The following is a 14,266-nucleotide window of genomic DNA, read 5'->3' as shown; positions in this document are numbered from 1 at the left end:
AGGATTACTGAAATAAGAGCAGGATGCCAACTGCTGGAGACCAAGAAAACCCCCACATACCCCATGAATCCCATCCCTACCCCCAAGGCGCTTATCCCAGTGCCACCTGGAGGTGTGTAATAACTGTCTGCCTTCTATGGTGGGATGCAGCAGGCATTTGTTGGAAATTGTCCTCTGGAATGGCCTGGCATCTCTGCAAAATGTCCACTCAGGTTTAAGAGCGGTGGAAACCTGGCCAGTGCAGTCCAAGGTACCCCTGCACCCCTCCAGGGAACTGAGTGGATTCCAGTCACCTCATGGGGATTAGGACCACAAGGGGACCCCCATCAGTGGATGTGGAGGAAGGAGGGGCTGGTGATGTATAAAATGTAACTCCTTTGAAATTTGCATTTTTTAAACAATTGTATTGAGATATACTTACATCCCATAAAATTCACCCATATTAAGTGTACAATTTACTTTTTAGTAAATTTACCAAATTGTGCAAACATCAGCATAATCCAGTTTCAGAACATTTCTAGCACCACCTTAAGATCCTTGTGCCCGTTTACAGTTAATCTATCTTCCCAGCCCCAGCCCCAGGCAACCACTAATCTACTTTAGTCTCTATAGAGTTGCAGAGTTGCCTTTTGTGGACATTTCGTATAAATAGAATGGCCTTTTGCATCTGACTCCTTTCACTTAGCATCATACTTTCGAAGTTCATTCCTGTTCTACTAGCATGAATCATTATTTTATTCCTGTTTATTGCTGCACACTATTCTGTTGTTCTGGCTGTGCCACATTTTATCCATTCACCAGTCGATGGACATTTGGGTTATTTCCACATTTTAGCTATTGTGAATAACACTGCTGTGAACATTCACATGTGTATCTTTGTGCGGACATGTTTTCATTTTTCTAGGAGAGGGATTGCTAGGTTGTAGGGTAAATTGAGGTTTCAAGTTTAAAGAAATTGCTGAACTGTTTTCCAAATTGGCTGTACCATTTTACATTTTCACCAGCAATGCATTGAGGGTTCCAGTTTCTCTACATCCTCACCAAGGTTTGTTATTTCCTGTTTTTTTAATATATATAATAGCAATTTTTGTGAGTATGAAATGGTATCAGTTTGCATTTCTCTGATGACTAATGATATTGAGCATCTTTTCATATGCGTATTAGCCATTTGTATATCTTCTTTGCCACAATATGTATTCAAATCTATAGAATTTTTGTTTTTAAAAGTAGATACGAGGTGGCTACCACCTCTCCCTGCCCCTGGGCACCCAGACAGGAGGACTCTTTCCAAGATGAGTCTGAGTCCCTCAGACGGATGGTAGGCTAGGGTTTCCAGGAGGCTCATTCTTGTATCAGTCACTTTAACTCTTTTCACCTGAGTATTAGGGTGCACTTACGTAAACCGCTGAATTAGAGGAAAAGTGTGTTGCTTAAAATAAATGCTTGGTTTGTTTTTTGCGAATACATTTTTCCTTTTCTTATTCTTCTTATTTTTAAAGCAAGTTAACCTTCTGTGGAAAAATATCACCAAGCTAACGTTGGATTTATTTAGCTATTATTAAGATATGTACATATTTTGGAAGATGGAGATTTCAATTGTTTTCTGTTTATGCTTGTTTTCCTTTATATTCTGAATACCCACATTGCCAAGTGAATTGGCAAATTCCAGGAATTTTCACTTGTGTGAATCTGATTAACAAATGATGCCACTAAGAAGGGCCCTGCCGCTTTCTCGGATGAGGAATATAGATGGCACATAGTGAGTATGAATAAATCTCTGACTACCAAGTAGCAATAGATCATTAGTGGGATAGCACATAGAGCTAATAGCATTAGGGATAATGGAGAGGGGCTGATGAATGGGAGCCAACATGTTTCCTAGCGCTCTGAAGCATGGTCCTGATGGGCTCAGCAGAAAGGCTATATTACTGAAAAGCCCAAACCATTCCTGAACGCTTGTGAAGAATCACCAGAATTTACATCTGAGTTGGACCCCACAGTCTGATGGGGGGGTCCAACTCAAAATCAGACCCCACAGTCTGATTTTTCCATCCATTAATTGCTTAATTGATTGAGTCATTCCTTCAACACATATTTTTGAATACCTACTGTATAGCATCAGTTGTTCTGGGTATGGAGAATGCAGATGTAGAAAGCAGGGTTTCTATCCCTAAATTGTGAAAAATCTAGTTGGGAAGTTAATTCTATAAGACTGTGTCAATGACCATGACAGAGGGTTGAATAAGGTACAATTGGAGGTCAGAAAAGGAAGTGATTCATTGTGCCTGGGATCAAAGAGTGAGCAAGAGTCATGGAAGATATTCCAGAAGAGGTGATATTTGGGCTGGGCTTTGAAGGATGGATGAGAGTTCACTAGGGAAAGATGGCAGGGAGAGTGTTTCCAGAAGACAAAATAAGAAAGAGCGTGGACCTCGTCACAAGGGTATGCTTTATTTGAAGAACTGGTAAGTATCCTAGTGACTACAGTGTGGGCATGGGATTAGGTAGTAGCAGAGTTTGGAGGGTATGGACTGGAAATATACTTTTGGATGAGATATCAAAAGACCCTAAGTGGTATTTTAAGGACTTCAATCTAAACCCTGCAGGCAAAAAGAAAGCAGAATGGGTTCTGGCATGGTGTGGCTATTTTCCTAAATTGATAAATTTTTCAGCTTGCTGGGCCCAAGTGAACTAGTAAACATAACCCGGTTTTCCAACCTCTAGAAGGAGAAATCCAAAATTCAGTAGGAACCCTGGTAGATCACCTGACCTCTGACCATCGATTAAAAAAATCCCATTGCAATAAAAATCATTATAAAGACTACCTGCTACATGGCTATTTCTCTCTAGACAGAAGGCTTAGAAACACCGTATTCTTTTTATCTAATCACAATAACCTATATACAATGGATGAAACCCAATGCAATAAACTCCCATCTTTGTTCCCTGCACACATAACCGTCCCTACAAGAGACAGTTGCTTCTACAGGGAAGCAACTGCTGCTGGACCACAGGCAGGAAGAGGAGCCTGCGTTGAACTGTAGTTGAACTCCGTTTAGTTTTTCTCTTTAACTGTCAATCCCCAACTATTTGACTCCCTTTACCATCTCCCCCACAAACATTCCAACTCTTTCATCCAGAAAAGCTTATTGAGACTCCAAAACCACCCACCCAACTTCCCAAACAAAACACTCTAACCCCAAATATCTGGAGCTCAAAAAGGAACCCCTGCTGATTTCCAAATAAGGTGGATTCTTGGCATCTGAAGGTTCAACAACTGCCATTCCAACTCTTCATGAGTGACCCTGACAGTCGTTTCTATTTTTAGTGGGGCACGAATTTTGAGCACTGCAGCAAGCGTCTTGCTAAGGGCAGTCCAGCCAATTGCTAGCATCCACATCTTAAGGTGGCTTTGTTTTCTCTGCTTGTCAAGTAGATATTCTTGCTCAGGGAGTTACGTTATACTGAATTTGATGAGCGATGCTATCTGTGTTGTATGGATATTAACCAATTCAAGAAGCTCTCAGGGTTAATACCTTAGGAATGTTAAAGACCTATTCTCCTTAACACTTGCTGAATCTGAGCTGCAATGTGGTTCTTGTGTGTGTGTGTGTATCTTTTATTTTTGAAAAAACTGTAAACGTAGAGAAAAATGGCAGAAATAGTATAATGAACTTCTATAAACTTTTACCTAGATTTACTTATTTATATTTTTTGTTAAAGTTTATTGGGGTGATAATGGTTAGTAAACTTACATAGGTTTCAGGTGTACAATTCTGTATTACATCATCTATGTATCACATTGTGTGTTCACCACCCAGAGTCAGTTCTCCTTCTATCACCATATATTTGATCCTTCTTACCCTCATCTACCACCCCCCTCCCCACTTATCCTCTGGTAACCACTAAACTATTGTCTGTATCTATGAGTTTTTGTTTCTCTATTTGTTTGTCTTGTTCCTCTGTTGCTTTCAGTGTTTTTTTTTTTTAATTTTATTGGGGAACAGTGTGTTTCTCCAGGGCCCATCAGCTCCAAGTCGTTGTCCTTCAATCTAGTTGTGGAGGGTGCAGCTCATCTCCAAGTCCAGTTGCTATTTTCAATCTTTAGTTGCAGGGGGCGCAGCCCACCATCCCATGTGGGAATTGAACCGGCAACCTTGTTGTTGAAAGCTTGCGCTCTAACCAACTGAGCCACCCAGCTGCCCCTGTTGATTTCAGTTTTATATACCACATATCAGTGAAATCATATGGTTCTTGACTTTTTCTGTCTGACTTATTTCACTTAGCATAATAATCTCAAGATTGATCCATGTTGTCACAAATGTCAATATTTCATCTTTTCTTATGGCAGAATAGTATTCCATTGTGTATATATACCACATCTTCTTTATCCAATCATCTATTGAAGGACACTTTGGTTGTTTCCGTGTCTTGGCTACTGTAAATAAAGCTGCAATGAACATTGGAGCACATATATCTTTATGGGTAAATCTTTTCAGATTTTTTGGATTAGATACCCAGAAGAAGGATTACTGGGTCATCTGGTAATTCTCTTCTTAATTTTTTGAGGAACCTCCACACTGCCTTCCATAGTGGCTGCACCAGTCTGCATTCCCACCAACAGTGTATGAGGGTTCCTTTTTCTCCACAGCCTCTCCAACACTCATTATTTGTCTTGTTGATGATAGCCATTCTGACTGGGGTGAGGTGATATCTCATTGTGGTTTTTATTTGCATTTCTCTGATGATTAGCGACTTACTTATTAATATTTTTCAGAAGATAAGACAATAGGCCAAGTAATTAGTGAGACAGATTATTAGTTAAGGTAATACTATATACTTTAACAGACCTCCAAATCTATATGTATATGTATATATACATACAGTTATTTATCATTATTTACTGAACCATTTGAGACTAACTTGCAGACATCATGACCCTTTACCTCTAAATATTTCAGTATGTAATGGCATTCTCTTACAAAACCACTGTGCAATTATCCAATTCAGGGAATTGAGCATTGATACACCACCATTAGCTAGTATAGAGACCATATCCAAATTTTGCTGATGTTTTAGTACTGTTCTTTAGAGCAATTAAAAAAATAATCCACATTCCAATCCAGGATCAAACATTACATTCAGTTATCATGTCTTTAGTCCCCTTTAATCTGGGACAGTTCTTCAGTCTGTCTTTGTTTTTCAGGACATTGACTTATTTTGAAGTCATGTTTCATAGAATGCTCCCTGATTCAGGTTTGTCTGATACTTCCTCATGATTGAATTTGGGTTGTGCATTTTGGGCCAGAACTTTACTGGGATTTTAATTTTTACTCTTGTGAATGAGGAATGTGATTTTCAAACAGTGTAGTCATTAGTTAAAAATTCTCCTGCCACACAATATCATGGGTGGGTTCCAAGGAGACTCATATTAGTGGAGTTTTTACCTCTGTACCTTTACTAACACAGATTACAAAAATCACTGCCCAGGGTCCTGATATGGAGTAGAAGTCAACAGCAAACAGTCCTCCAGGTGGGTCACTTCCTTCTGACATTGCAAGTCTTTGTGCTCCAGTATTTTCCTTTTGTCTCGCCATCCTGCTGTTTCTCAGGAAAACATGTGTAAGTCAGTGATGGAGGGAGTGTGCAGACATGGGATGGCATTTGCCAGCAAAGAACTGGCAGTGACTCACATTACTAAATCTTCATTGCTTTTACAAAATACACCACAAAATATAATAATTTACAGTAAACTGCACTTATCAAAACATGAAAAGTTCATTTTATGTTCAACACTATTGACTAGGATCATCATTAATTCTCAATTATTCACTAAATGGGCATGGATGGTACCCACTCACTGACACTAGTCATAATTCAAGAGCTTTTCGCTGATTCAAATGTGAAGTGCTGAGCCTGATAAGATGGGATGTGGAAACAAAATAAACCTAAATGTGTCCTTATTTCTTCCTTCTTTCATTCACTCGACAAAATGCTATTGAGAAGCTACTTTAGAAAAATGTGTTTTATTAGTTTCAGGTGTAAAAACCAACATAATGATTAGACATTTATACCCCTCACAAAGTGATAACACCCCCCAAAGTCTGCTGTCCCTCTGACATCGTATATAGCTATTACAGTACCATTAACTATATTCCCTGTGCTGTGCTTTACATCCTGTCACCACACACACACACACACACACACACACACACACACACACACACACACATTTAATTATAGTTCACATTCAGTGTTATTCTACTTCAGCCTCAGGTGTACAGCGCGGTGGTCAGGCATCTACACCATCTATGACGTGATCCCCCCAATAAGTCTGGTACCCATCTGGCACCTTACATAAGCTCCTTATGTCAGGCTCTGTGCAAAGTGTTAGGGTTTTAGGGATTAAAGACCTAGTTCTTGACCTCAGGGAGCTCTTCAGACTCAAGAGCCAGTGCCCGTTTTCCTCTTGCTTAATGGCATCATTTCACATTTTGTCCTAATTTAGGTGGTGATAAGGCAGAGAGATTCCCTCATGGTAATTTCATGACTCTTATTTCAGCCCATTGTCTCAACATTGCTGACATCATATAAGCATGTTCATGAACCTTCCCAGGAGATAAGAAACCTTCTTTCAGGGTTGTCTTTACCCTGCCGTCAACCTGCCATGACCGTTTTAGCCTGTATTCTCCCAACTTTTAATTACTCTCTCTGTTAAAGTTTACAAGAGGTATCCTTTATGCCTTGGATTGTACCACGTACATCTGTTAACTCATTAAGAATCCATTACAGTGTGAACCTGGTATAACAGAAGTAGCCCTGGACTTGGATTCAGGGAGTATGGGCTCCTGGCTGTGGCAGGGCTGGGCCAGTGTTGTTCATCACACCTGTGTTCTCCTCTTCTTGGGCACACGGTCTCCATTTTCTAGGCTTTGTTGTAGTTAGGTATGGCCATGTCACTGAGTTCTAGCCACCAGAATGTGAGCAGGAATTCTATCTATCTGTCTATCTATCTATCTGTCTGTCTATCTATCTATCTCACTTCTAAGCCTTACTCATAGAAACCTGTCACATGTGTTCTGCCATGTTCTTTTTCCCTTCATGCATATGGACCCCTGCTTTCCTTAATGAACAGGGATACCCACATTGGATTATTCTGGAACCAAGAAATACATGCCTATGTATGATGCCCCTGAGATTTTGGTGTCTCTTGGAGTAGCTACTGTTATCTTCACACATACCCTGTCAGACCAAAAGCTTTGACTCATTGTCTTCCCTTTGTTTCCCTTGGGCAGGTTAGCCTCTCAGAGTCCCTATAATCCCTCTGACAATGTGGATAACGTCATAGGCATTCTTGGCCCCATTTTACAGATTAAAGCATTAAATGGGGTAAGATTGCAAAGATACTTTGTAGACAATTATATAAATCTAAGGTGGTGCTGTTATTATTGGATCTTGCTCCCATAGGTATTTAATATAATGCTTTCCATTCAGACACCTTCCCTAACCAAGCAACATTTCCTGCTAAATGTGGAGCTGGGGCTCTGGAGGACCTGTACTGCTCAGCTATATAAATGAGGGTGAAGGAGCCCTCAGACCTTGCTGACTCCTTCCCCCACACCAGTGTGCGGATCAGGCCTGCCTCAGCCAGGCCACTCACTGTTCTTTACTATGTAGGTAATATCTCAGAACTTGAACTCCTGACCACCTAATTGCTGTGATCATGTAGGACCTGATCATAGGTGTTAGAACTATGAGTTTCCCAAGCCTTCCCTGATCTTTAAAGGTCTCATCATATCAAACATAATATTGCGTGCTTATGACATACTGTTATTGCATGTATTACTCCCAGGTCATCTTCACAACCACCAAAGGAAGGAGATACTTTCTTATCCTCATTTTGATAAAACTGAGGCTTAGAGACGTTAAGACATTTGCTCGAAGTCACTCACTGTATAGACTCAAACTCGTGTCTCTAGAAGACCTATGTTCTTAACCTCAATGTATCCCATGGTTGTCTCTTTGCTTCACAGCCCAGCATCACCCATTCTCTTCTAAGAATCTCAATGCTGAAAAAGCCACATCTTCTTGAAGGAGAAAAAGATTTTGGATTTTACTTTTTTAAAGGAGCCAGTAACAATGATCCCTTTGGATGTTTCAAGTGGACATTAATATTCCTGTATACTTTCCTCCAAATTTATTACTTATTTATCTTATTCATTATACCTTAATTTGCCTGCAAGTTATATTAACACAATTTTTAATGTTAATAACTATCTGGGGGAAACTACACAACAACTCTGTAGCATCAGTGTTCAGTGTCTGAGAGAAGTACAGGGTGGATGGTCTTCATATTTGCATAGGTTTGGCTTCCTTCAGTGGGTTCTGTGCTGGGCCATGAACCTAAATCCATCCCAATGTTCTTGTCAGCTCAGCACGTGACGGGGACGCCCAGGACATTTCCTACTCTACCAGCTGCAGTTGTCTGACTAAGGAAAGGCAAAGTCATCGGGTTATTTTTTGCTTGCTTGCTCTCTGATGGGGAAGGGACTTAACATGCCAGGTTGCATGACTATCTGTACTGAACCCACACCCCATGGGGTCTTTCTATACTCATTCCCAGCTTTTGCTTTATCTCCTATGGGAGCCGAACGATTTGGTTGCCACGCAAATATGTCCTGTGTTATTAAGGAAAGGCAGTATGTGACAATTTGTTCTTATGAAGTGTATAAAGTAGGAAGTAAACCAGCTTTTAGTTAAATTCTTGAAATTTCCAAATAGTCAAGTCCCTCTGAAATTTGGAGAGGCAAAATCTCATCTTGACATCTTTGTTATCATCAAAAGCTTAAATTCATGTGTAAAGGAACCCTCCCTATAGGACAATATCACTCAATTCACCATTGACGTCAAAAGAAAAGCAGTATTTGATCAGACAATACTTCACATACATCTCCTGCAACTCCCCAGCCATTTTGCAGGGCAGGCCGTGTAGAGCCATCTTACAGATGGAGAAGCTGCAATAAGCAGACCTAATTAACTGGCCCAAGATGCACCGCTAACAAGTGGCAGATTCAGGCTTTGAAAGCAGACAATCTTGTCCTCACGGCCCATATCCAAAGATTTATCTGCTTGGAACACATCTGGTTCCTGAATAAGGAATTCCTATCATCTAAACATCCATAGGAAGTTGTTATGAAGGACTGTGAAGCAAGAAAGAGAAGCTCTGCTTTGTCAGAGCCTTTCTGGTCAGCTATGGTGAGCCTGCCCTCTTCATTCCCCACTAAAGAACCCCTGCGGACGCCAGAGGCCACCCCCTCAGGGAATGAAAGACGACCAAGCAGGAGAGATCTTGGTGATTATCACAAAGATGGAGCTAAAGAGACCCATGCACTTCCAATTAAACAGCATGCCTTCCATGGCCTGTTCAATGTCCTGCTCCTTCTCAAAGTGTACCCAGAGAGTTTCAGTTTTGGCAAAGGTCTGTGAGATTTCATGCTCCTTTTCCTCATGTAATAAAAAAGTCATTTTTGCCTCAAGCTAAGGAAAACCCTGGCATTTTTAACTTGAAAATGTTTGGGTGAGGTTTTTTTATATTAGATTTATTGTTGTTTTTTTGGAACTCTTGTGGACATTCGCAGTTTTTGGTTTCCTTGCTGAGCTTTTCTGGAAACTTCCATGGAAAGAAGGGTTAAAAGCAAAGGAATGAGGTTGGTTTTTAAACTCCAAGTCTGAAGGGTGGGTAGAAGATTTTTAAAAACTGTGCCTGCTGGATTTCAGATGACATACAAACTCAGCCCCGGCCTGGGTGGAGAACAGAGGGACTGGCAAGAATGCCATCTTGTTCTCGACCCTTTATAAAAACTAGAGTGAGATGCCCTGTTCGACGTTCACTGACCAGCCTGGGGAGGTTTTTACTCATGTGCATATCTCCCTTTGCTTATTAATTCCCCTAAAAGGAAAGGAGAGAAAGATGCAACTCTTCATAATCCAAACCATACTCGGGAAGAAGGAAAGCAGAGCCTTCACCAAAAATTCAGATGTTCACTGTGGTGATCCGACCTCACCACGCAGCCCAAATTCCAAATGAGCTTTGCCCATTTCCCTATTTTCTCTTTCGCCACCTTGGGCCTCCTCCAAAATGCCTTGCCTTTGGCTTTTTGCAGCCCACACAGTTACCTTGTAAAGCCTCACAACTAACAGCAGCTGCTTTTTACTTTATGGGTGAGGGAACTGACCCTAAAGTGGTAACCTCTTTAAAAACTCCCCACCCTGTCCCTCCTAGCACCACCCCCTCCCATCCCAGTCCAATCAGAGCCCTCCAGTCTTTCCCTCTTTCTCACAGTTTCTGAGGGTAGGAAATACTCCATTGTCCTCTTTTGTTTTGGTGACTTAAATAACTCAGAGGATATTTATGGTGGAGTCATGCACTCCCCGTTCCACTTCCTACTCATGTTTCCAGATCCTAGAATTTCCTTTGGTAGGAGAGCGTTTGCCCCATCTCCCAAGTCTTCCAGCGTTGGGATCCTAGTGAGGGGAGTGTGTCATTCAGTTGGACTACAAATATCTGTGGCGCGCCCACCAGCTGCTAGGCCCTGGAGATGCAGCGAGGAAAAGACAGTCCTGCTCTGGAGGGCACTCCTCAGGGAAGGGGCTGGCATTCTACTAAGCTTCCAGGCTCCTCTGTCAACCCCACCCTAATCCCAGCCCTAGGGGGAACATACATAGGCGATGCCAGTTCCTTGTATCGTGACATCAGCTCCTCACCCACCATCACCATCACTTCTGTCACTTTCACAATGCTTCCCAGAACTTTCTACTGAACTGCACACTCACATTTGGGGGTGCTCATGAACACCCCCAATTCCTACAGTTACGCGCCTGAACACTTTTTTAGCCTCTTTCTTACACATGTAATTTAATAGGCACAATTTGGCTACGCCAGACCAGTATTCTTGGCAGTTCTCCTGAAGTTTACATGAGCCAGATAAATGACGTCTAGTTCAGGGCAGGTCACCATATCCTTAGTTTCCACAAAATCTCTCTCCACACATTCTCCTTTGATACAGGGGTAGACTAGAAAGAAAATAATTAAATCTTATTTTACATGTCACAATATGAAGATTTATGCCAGACACAAGCATGCATTCTTAATTATAACCCCAGCATTGATCTGAGCAAGTATAAGATATATGGCTGCAAGTTGCTGGTGGTTTGCATTACCATTTTAGTGCAATTAACGTCTACCACTAAAGCACCATCTTATGCATAAGACAAAATTAAAAAGAAGCTTGTAATATTATATCTTACTCAGGAAATGTTAGTATTGCATTCTAAAGATGAAGAGTTGAGGTTTTCATTTTTAATTACATTACTGAGTGATTCTTCTAAAGGGAATGTAATTGTGAAGAATATAAATTATTTTGCAAGTTTATGGTGAGGGACTAGTAATCTTTTGGGAAGCAAACAAACAACCAAATAGAATTCAGCAGCATCCAATAGTAAAGTTTAAATTTTCTGTCTGGTCGTAACTCTTTTACAAAAGCCTTTGTATAAGAATATTGCAATCGATAATTGAATCATTCATGAAGCATTTTTGTTGCGATTTGTGGGAGATACAAAGAAAGCTTGTGCAGGGTTGAAGCTGCTGCCCTTCCTTTTCTAGGGCTACCTTCTTTTCTGAAGGGTTTCCTCTCCTCTCTCAGAGACCCAGTCTTCCCTGAGCCCTCCTTGGAATGCCCGCTCAGACTGGCACCCCTGTCTTCTCCAGGGCAGTGACTCAGGTTGGCAAATTCACCTTTCCCCGGCTACAATCAGAATCACTCTTCTTTCCCTCCAAGCCCCTCAGCTGATTAAACAAAGTCACACTCCAGGGTTGATGACTAAAAGTCCTTAACGTTCCCTGGGGTGTCTGCAGCTGAGACCCTGAAGTGGTGGAATTTCAGGTGGTGTGACAGGCTAGTGGGGATATATTTTTCTGTGTGTTTTGATGCTATTTGTTAAAGGAGCTGGTATAAAAGGATTTCATAAAATGACACTTTGCCTAAGACCTTTCTTCCAGAGCTTTAAATGATTAGGAAGAGATCTTAGAGTTCTCCCAGTCTCAACAAAGTTTTGTTCAGGGTGACATCCATCTGCCCTTTCTTTGAACTAGTGTGTGAACTTCAACCACGGATGCTGCCTTGTAGAAATGCTTCTTGGGGTGGCCGATTAGCTCAGTTGTTTAGGACGTGGTGCTAATAACCCCGAGGTTGCCGGTTTGATCCCCGCATGGGCCACTGTGAGCTCATCCTCCTTAAAAAAAAAAAGAAAAAAAAAAAGAGATGTTTCTTCTCCAGATTCATTCCCACTGAAGGGAATCCTGACTTCAGTAGAAATACAGCAAAGCCTTAACATTTGCCAAGGAGGCATTCCCAGGCCTTTCATTTCCCCATTAAAGAAAGTAAAGTATAGCTTCCCAGGCATTAATGCATGTGAGGATAAAAACAGACATTTACTATGTTTTCAGCACTGTTCCATGTGTTTTCCATATACACAAAATGAATTCACAAAGCTATAGAAGTATAAAATAAATTTAAATCATTTAACTGTTTTGTGAGTTTGTAGCATTTATACTTCAGGCCATCCTGTATTAACTCCTTTAATCTTCATGACAGCCTTCCCATGTAGGTAGCATTATTCACCCCATTTCACAGATGGGAAAACAAAAGCATTGAGAGGTTAAGTAATTTGCCCAATGTTGCATAGCTAGTAAGGGGCAAAACTGGGAATATAAACCCAGGCAGTGGAATCCCAGTATTCATGCTCTTAGCCACCATGCCACACTGCATCTCGGCAGCCACTAGGAGACAGCAGAGATGTCGCTATGCCTGAAGAACAGCTGGCCTCAGTCATTAGTTCAATGTTGCACTCTCCACACCAGCCTCATTTGCCCATAATTCAGCCCTCAGCAAGATGGCAGGAACCTCGTTGGTATCAAACCCATGAATGATAAGTCTAGGACTGCTAAGGGTTCCCTGTGACCCTCACTTTTCTTTCCCCCACACTCTTCCACAGCATGAGCCCACCTATACTTGTTGAATTAAATTAAATAGAATTGCCAAGACCTTTTGACATTCTATGAGCAGTTTGGGCAGGTCCCCCTCTCTTGCCCTCTACTTAGTTCCAGACCTGTTGTATATTCTTGTCACGGCCCCGTTTCCCTCCTACATGTCCTTGTCCATCACATGGAACCTTCCTCCCTAAACTCACCACACCTGCCCCGGCCCAGAGAGCCATGGTGAGGGCCTCACTAATTACATAGACTACTGTCTACATAATAGTCCCCAAGCCTGCTGCCTTCATTTATGGTAGGGCAAGCAAAGTGCTCTGTTTTGGGGGGTCTGGTCCTTTCCAGGCCAGAACTAGATCTGAAGCCATTTATACCTGTAGTCAGGCAGTCAGTCACTTAGCCTCCTCTGGCTCATTTCAGGGGCCTCCTCTGTCCTTCCCACACCACCTGCATCTCCTTTCCCAGACTCACTGGCCTCCAACTGACCTTGGCTAGGGGACTTTGGTCTCCCCACCCTGTTTTCTTGGCAATCCCAACCCTCGTGACCCTGGCAAATGGGAGGCATTAACACCTAAGATCCAGGGAACTCTGTCTGTCTTTCATGACCCTCAGACAGAGGACCTACTTGTTGACCTAACTTTATGGCCCTGTCCCTGGCACCTGGAGCCCGCTGAGACTGACCTGGTCCCATTAGCCAAGGCTTGATCAACGGTACTTTATTTCTTACTGGCATTTCTGAAAACTGAGAGGTTGCTCAGGGATTTCTGAGCCTTGAGTTGATTAGCAGTTAATGATGTGTGTTTTGATGAGAAAATAAAAGATTTTGTTTATCCACTTGAGAGGAGGAAAATTAAGAGTAAAAAGGAGAGAAGGAAAAACAGAAATTCTCAGCTTTTCAATGGGGTTTTAAGTGGCTTGGGTCTGCTGAGTTACCAGTCATTGCTGGAAAATTCTCTGGGTGTTGATTTTATGTATCAGCTCTCAGAAAAATTCATGGAGTGTTTAGCTTCACCTAAGGCTGTCAGGAGACACACAGAAGGCCAAAAGGGCTGCTGGACGAGTCGTTTTGCTATTTAAAGAATGTGTGATTGCAACCAGGAAGTGCATTTATACTTCTTTCTGAAGCGCAGAGAGAAAAGAGCCTATCGGGACCAGAGACCGTTTCCAACAGTGAGTCCGCCACCCAGACCCATGGTTTACAAGCACCCCAACTCAGTC

This window comes from Rhinolophus sinicus, chromosome X (assembly GCF_036562045.2).
Source record: "Rhinolophus sinicus isolate RSC01 chromosome X, ASM3656204v1, whole genome shotgun sequence".
Taxonomy (NCBI): Eukaryota; Metazoa; Chordata; class Mammalia; order Chiroptera; family Rhinolophidae; genus Rhinolophus; species Rhinolophus sinicus.
The sequence above is the reverse complement of the archived record's forward strand: the minus strand, read 5'-3'. Positions refer to the sequence as shown.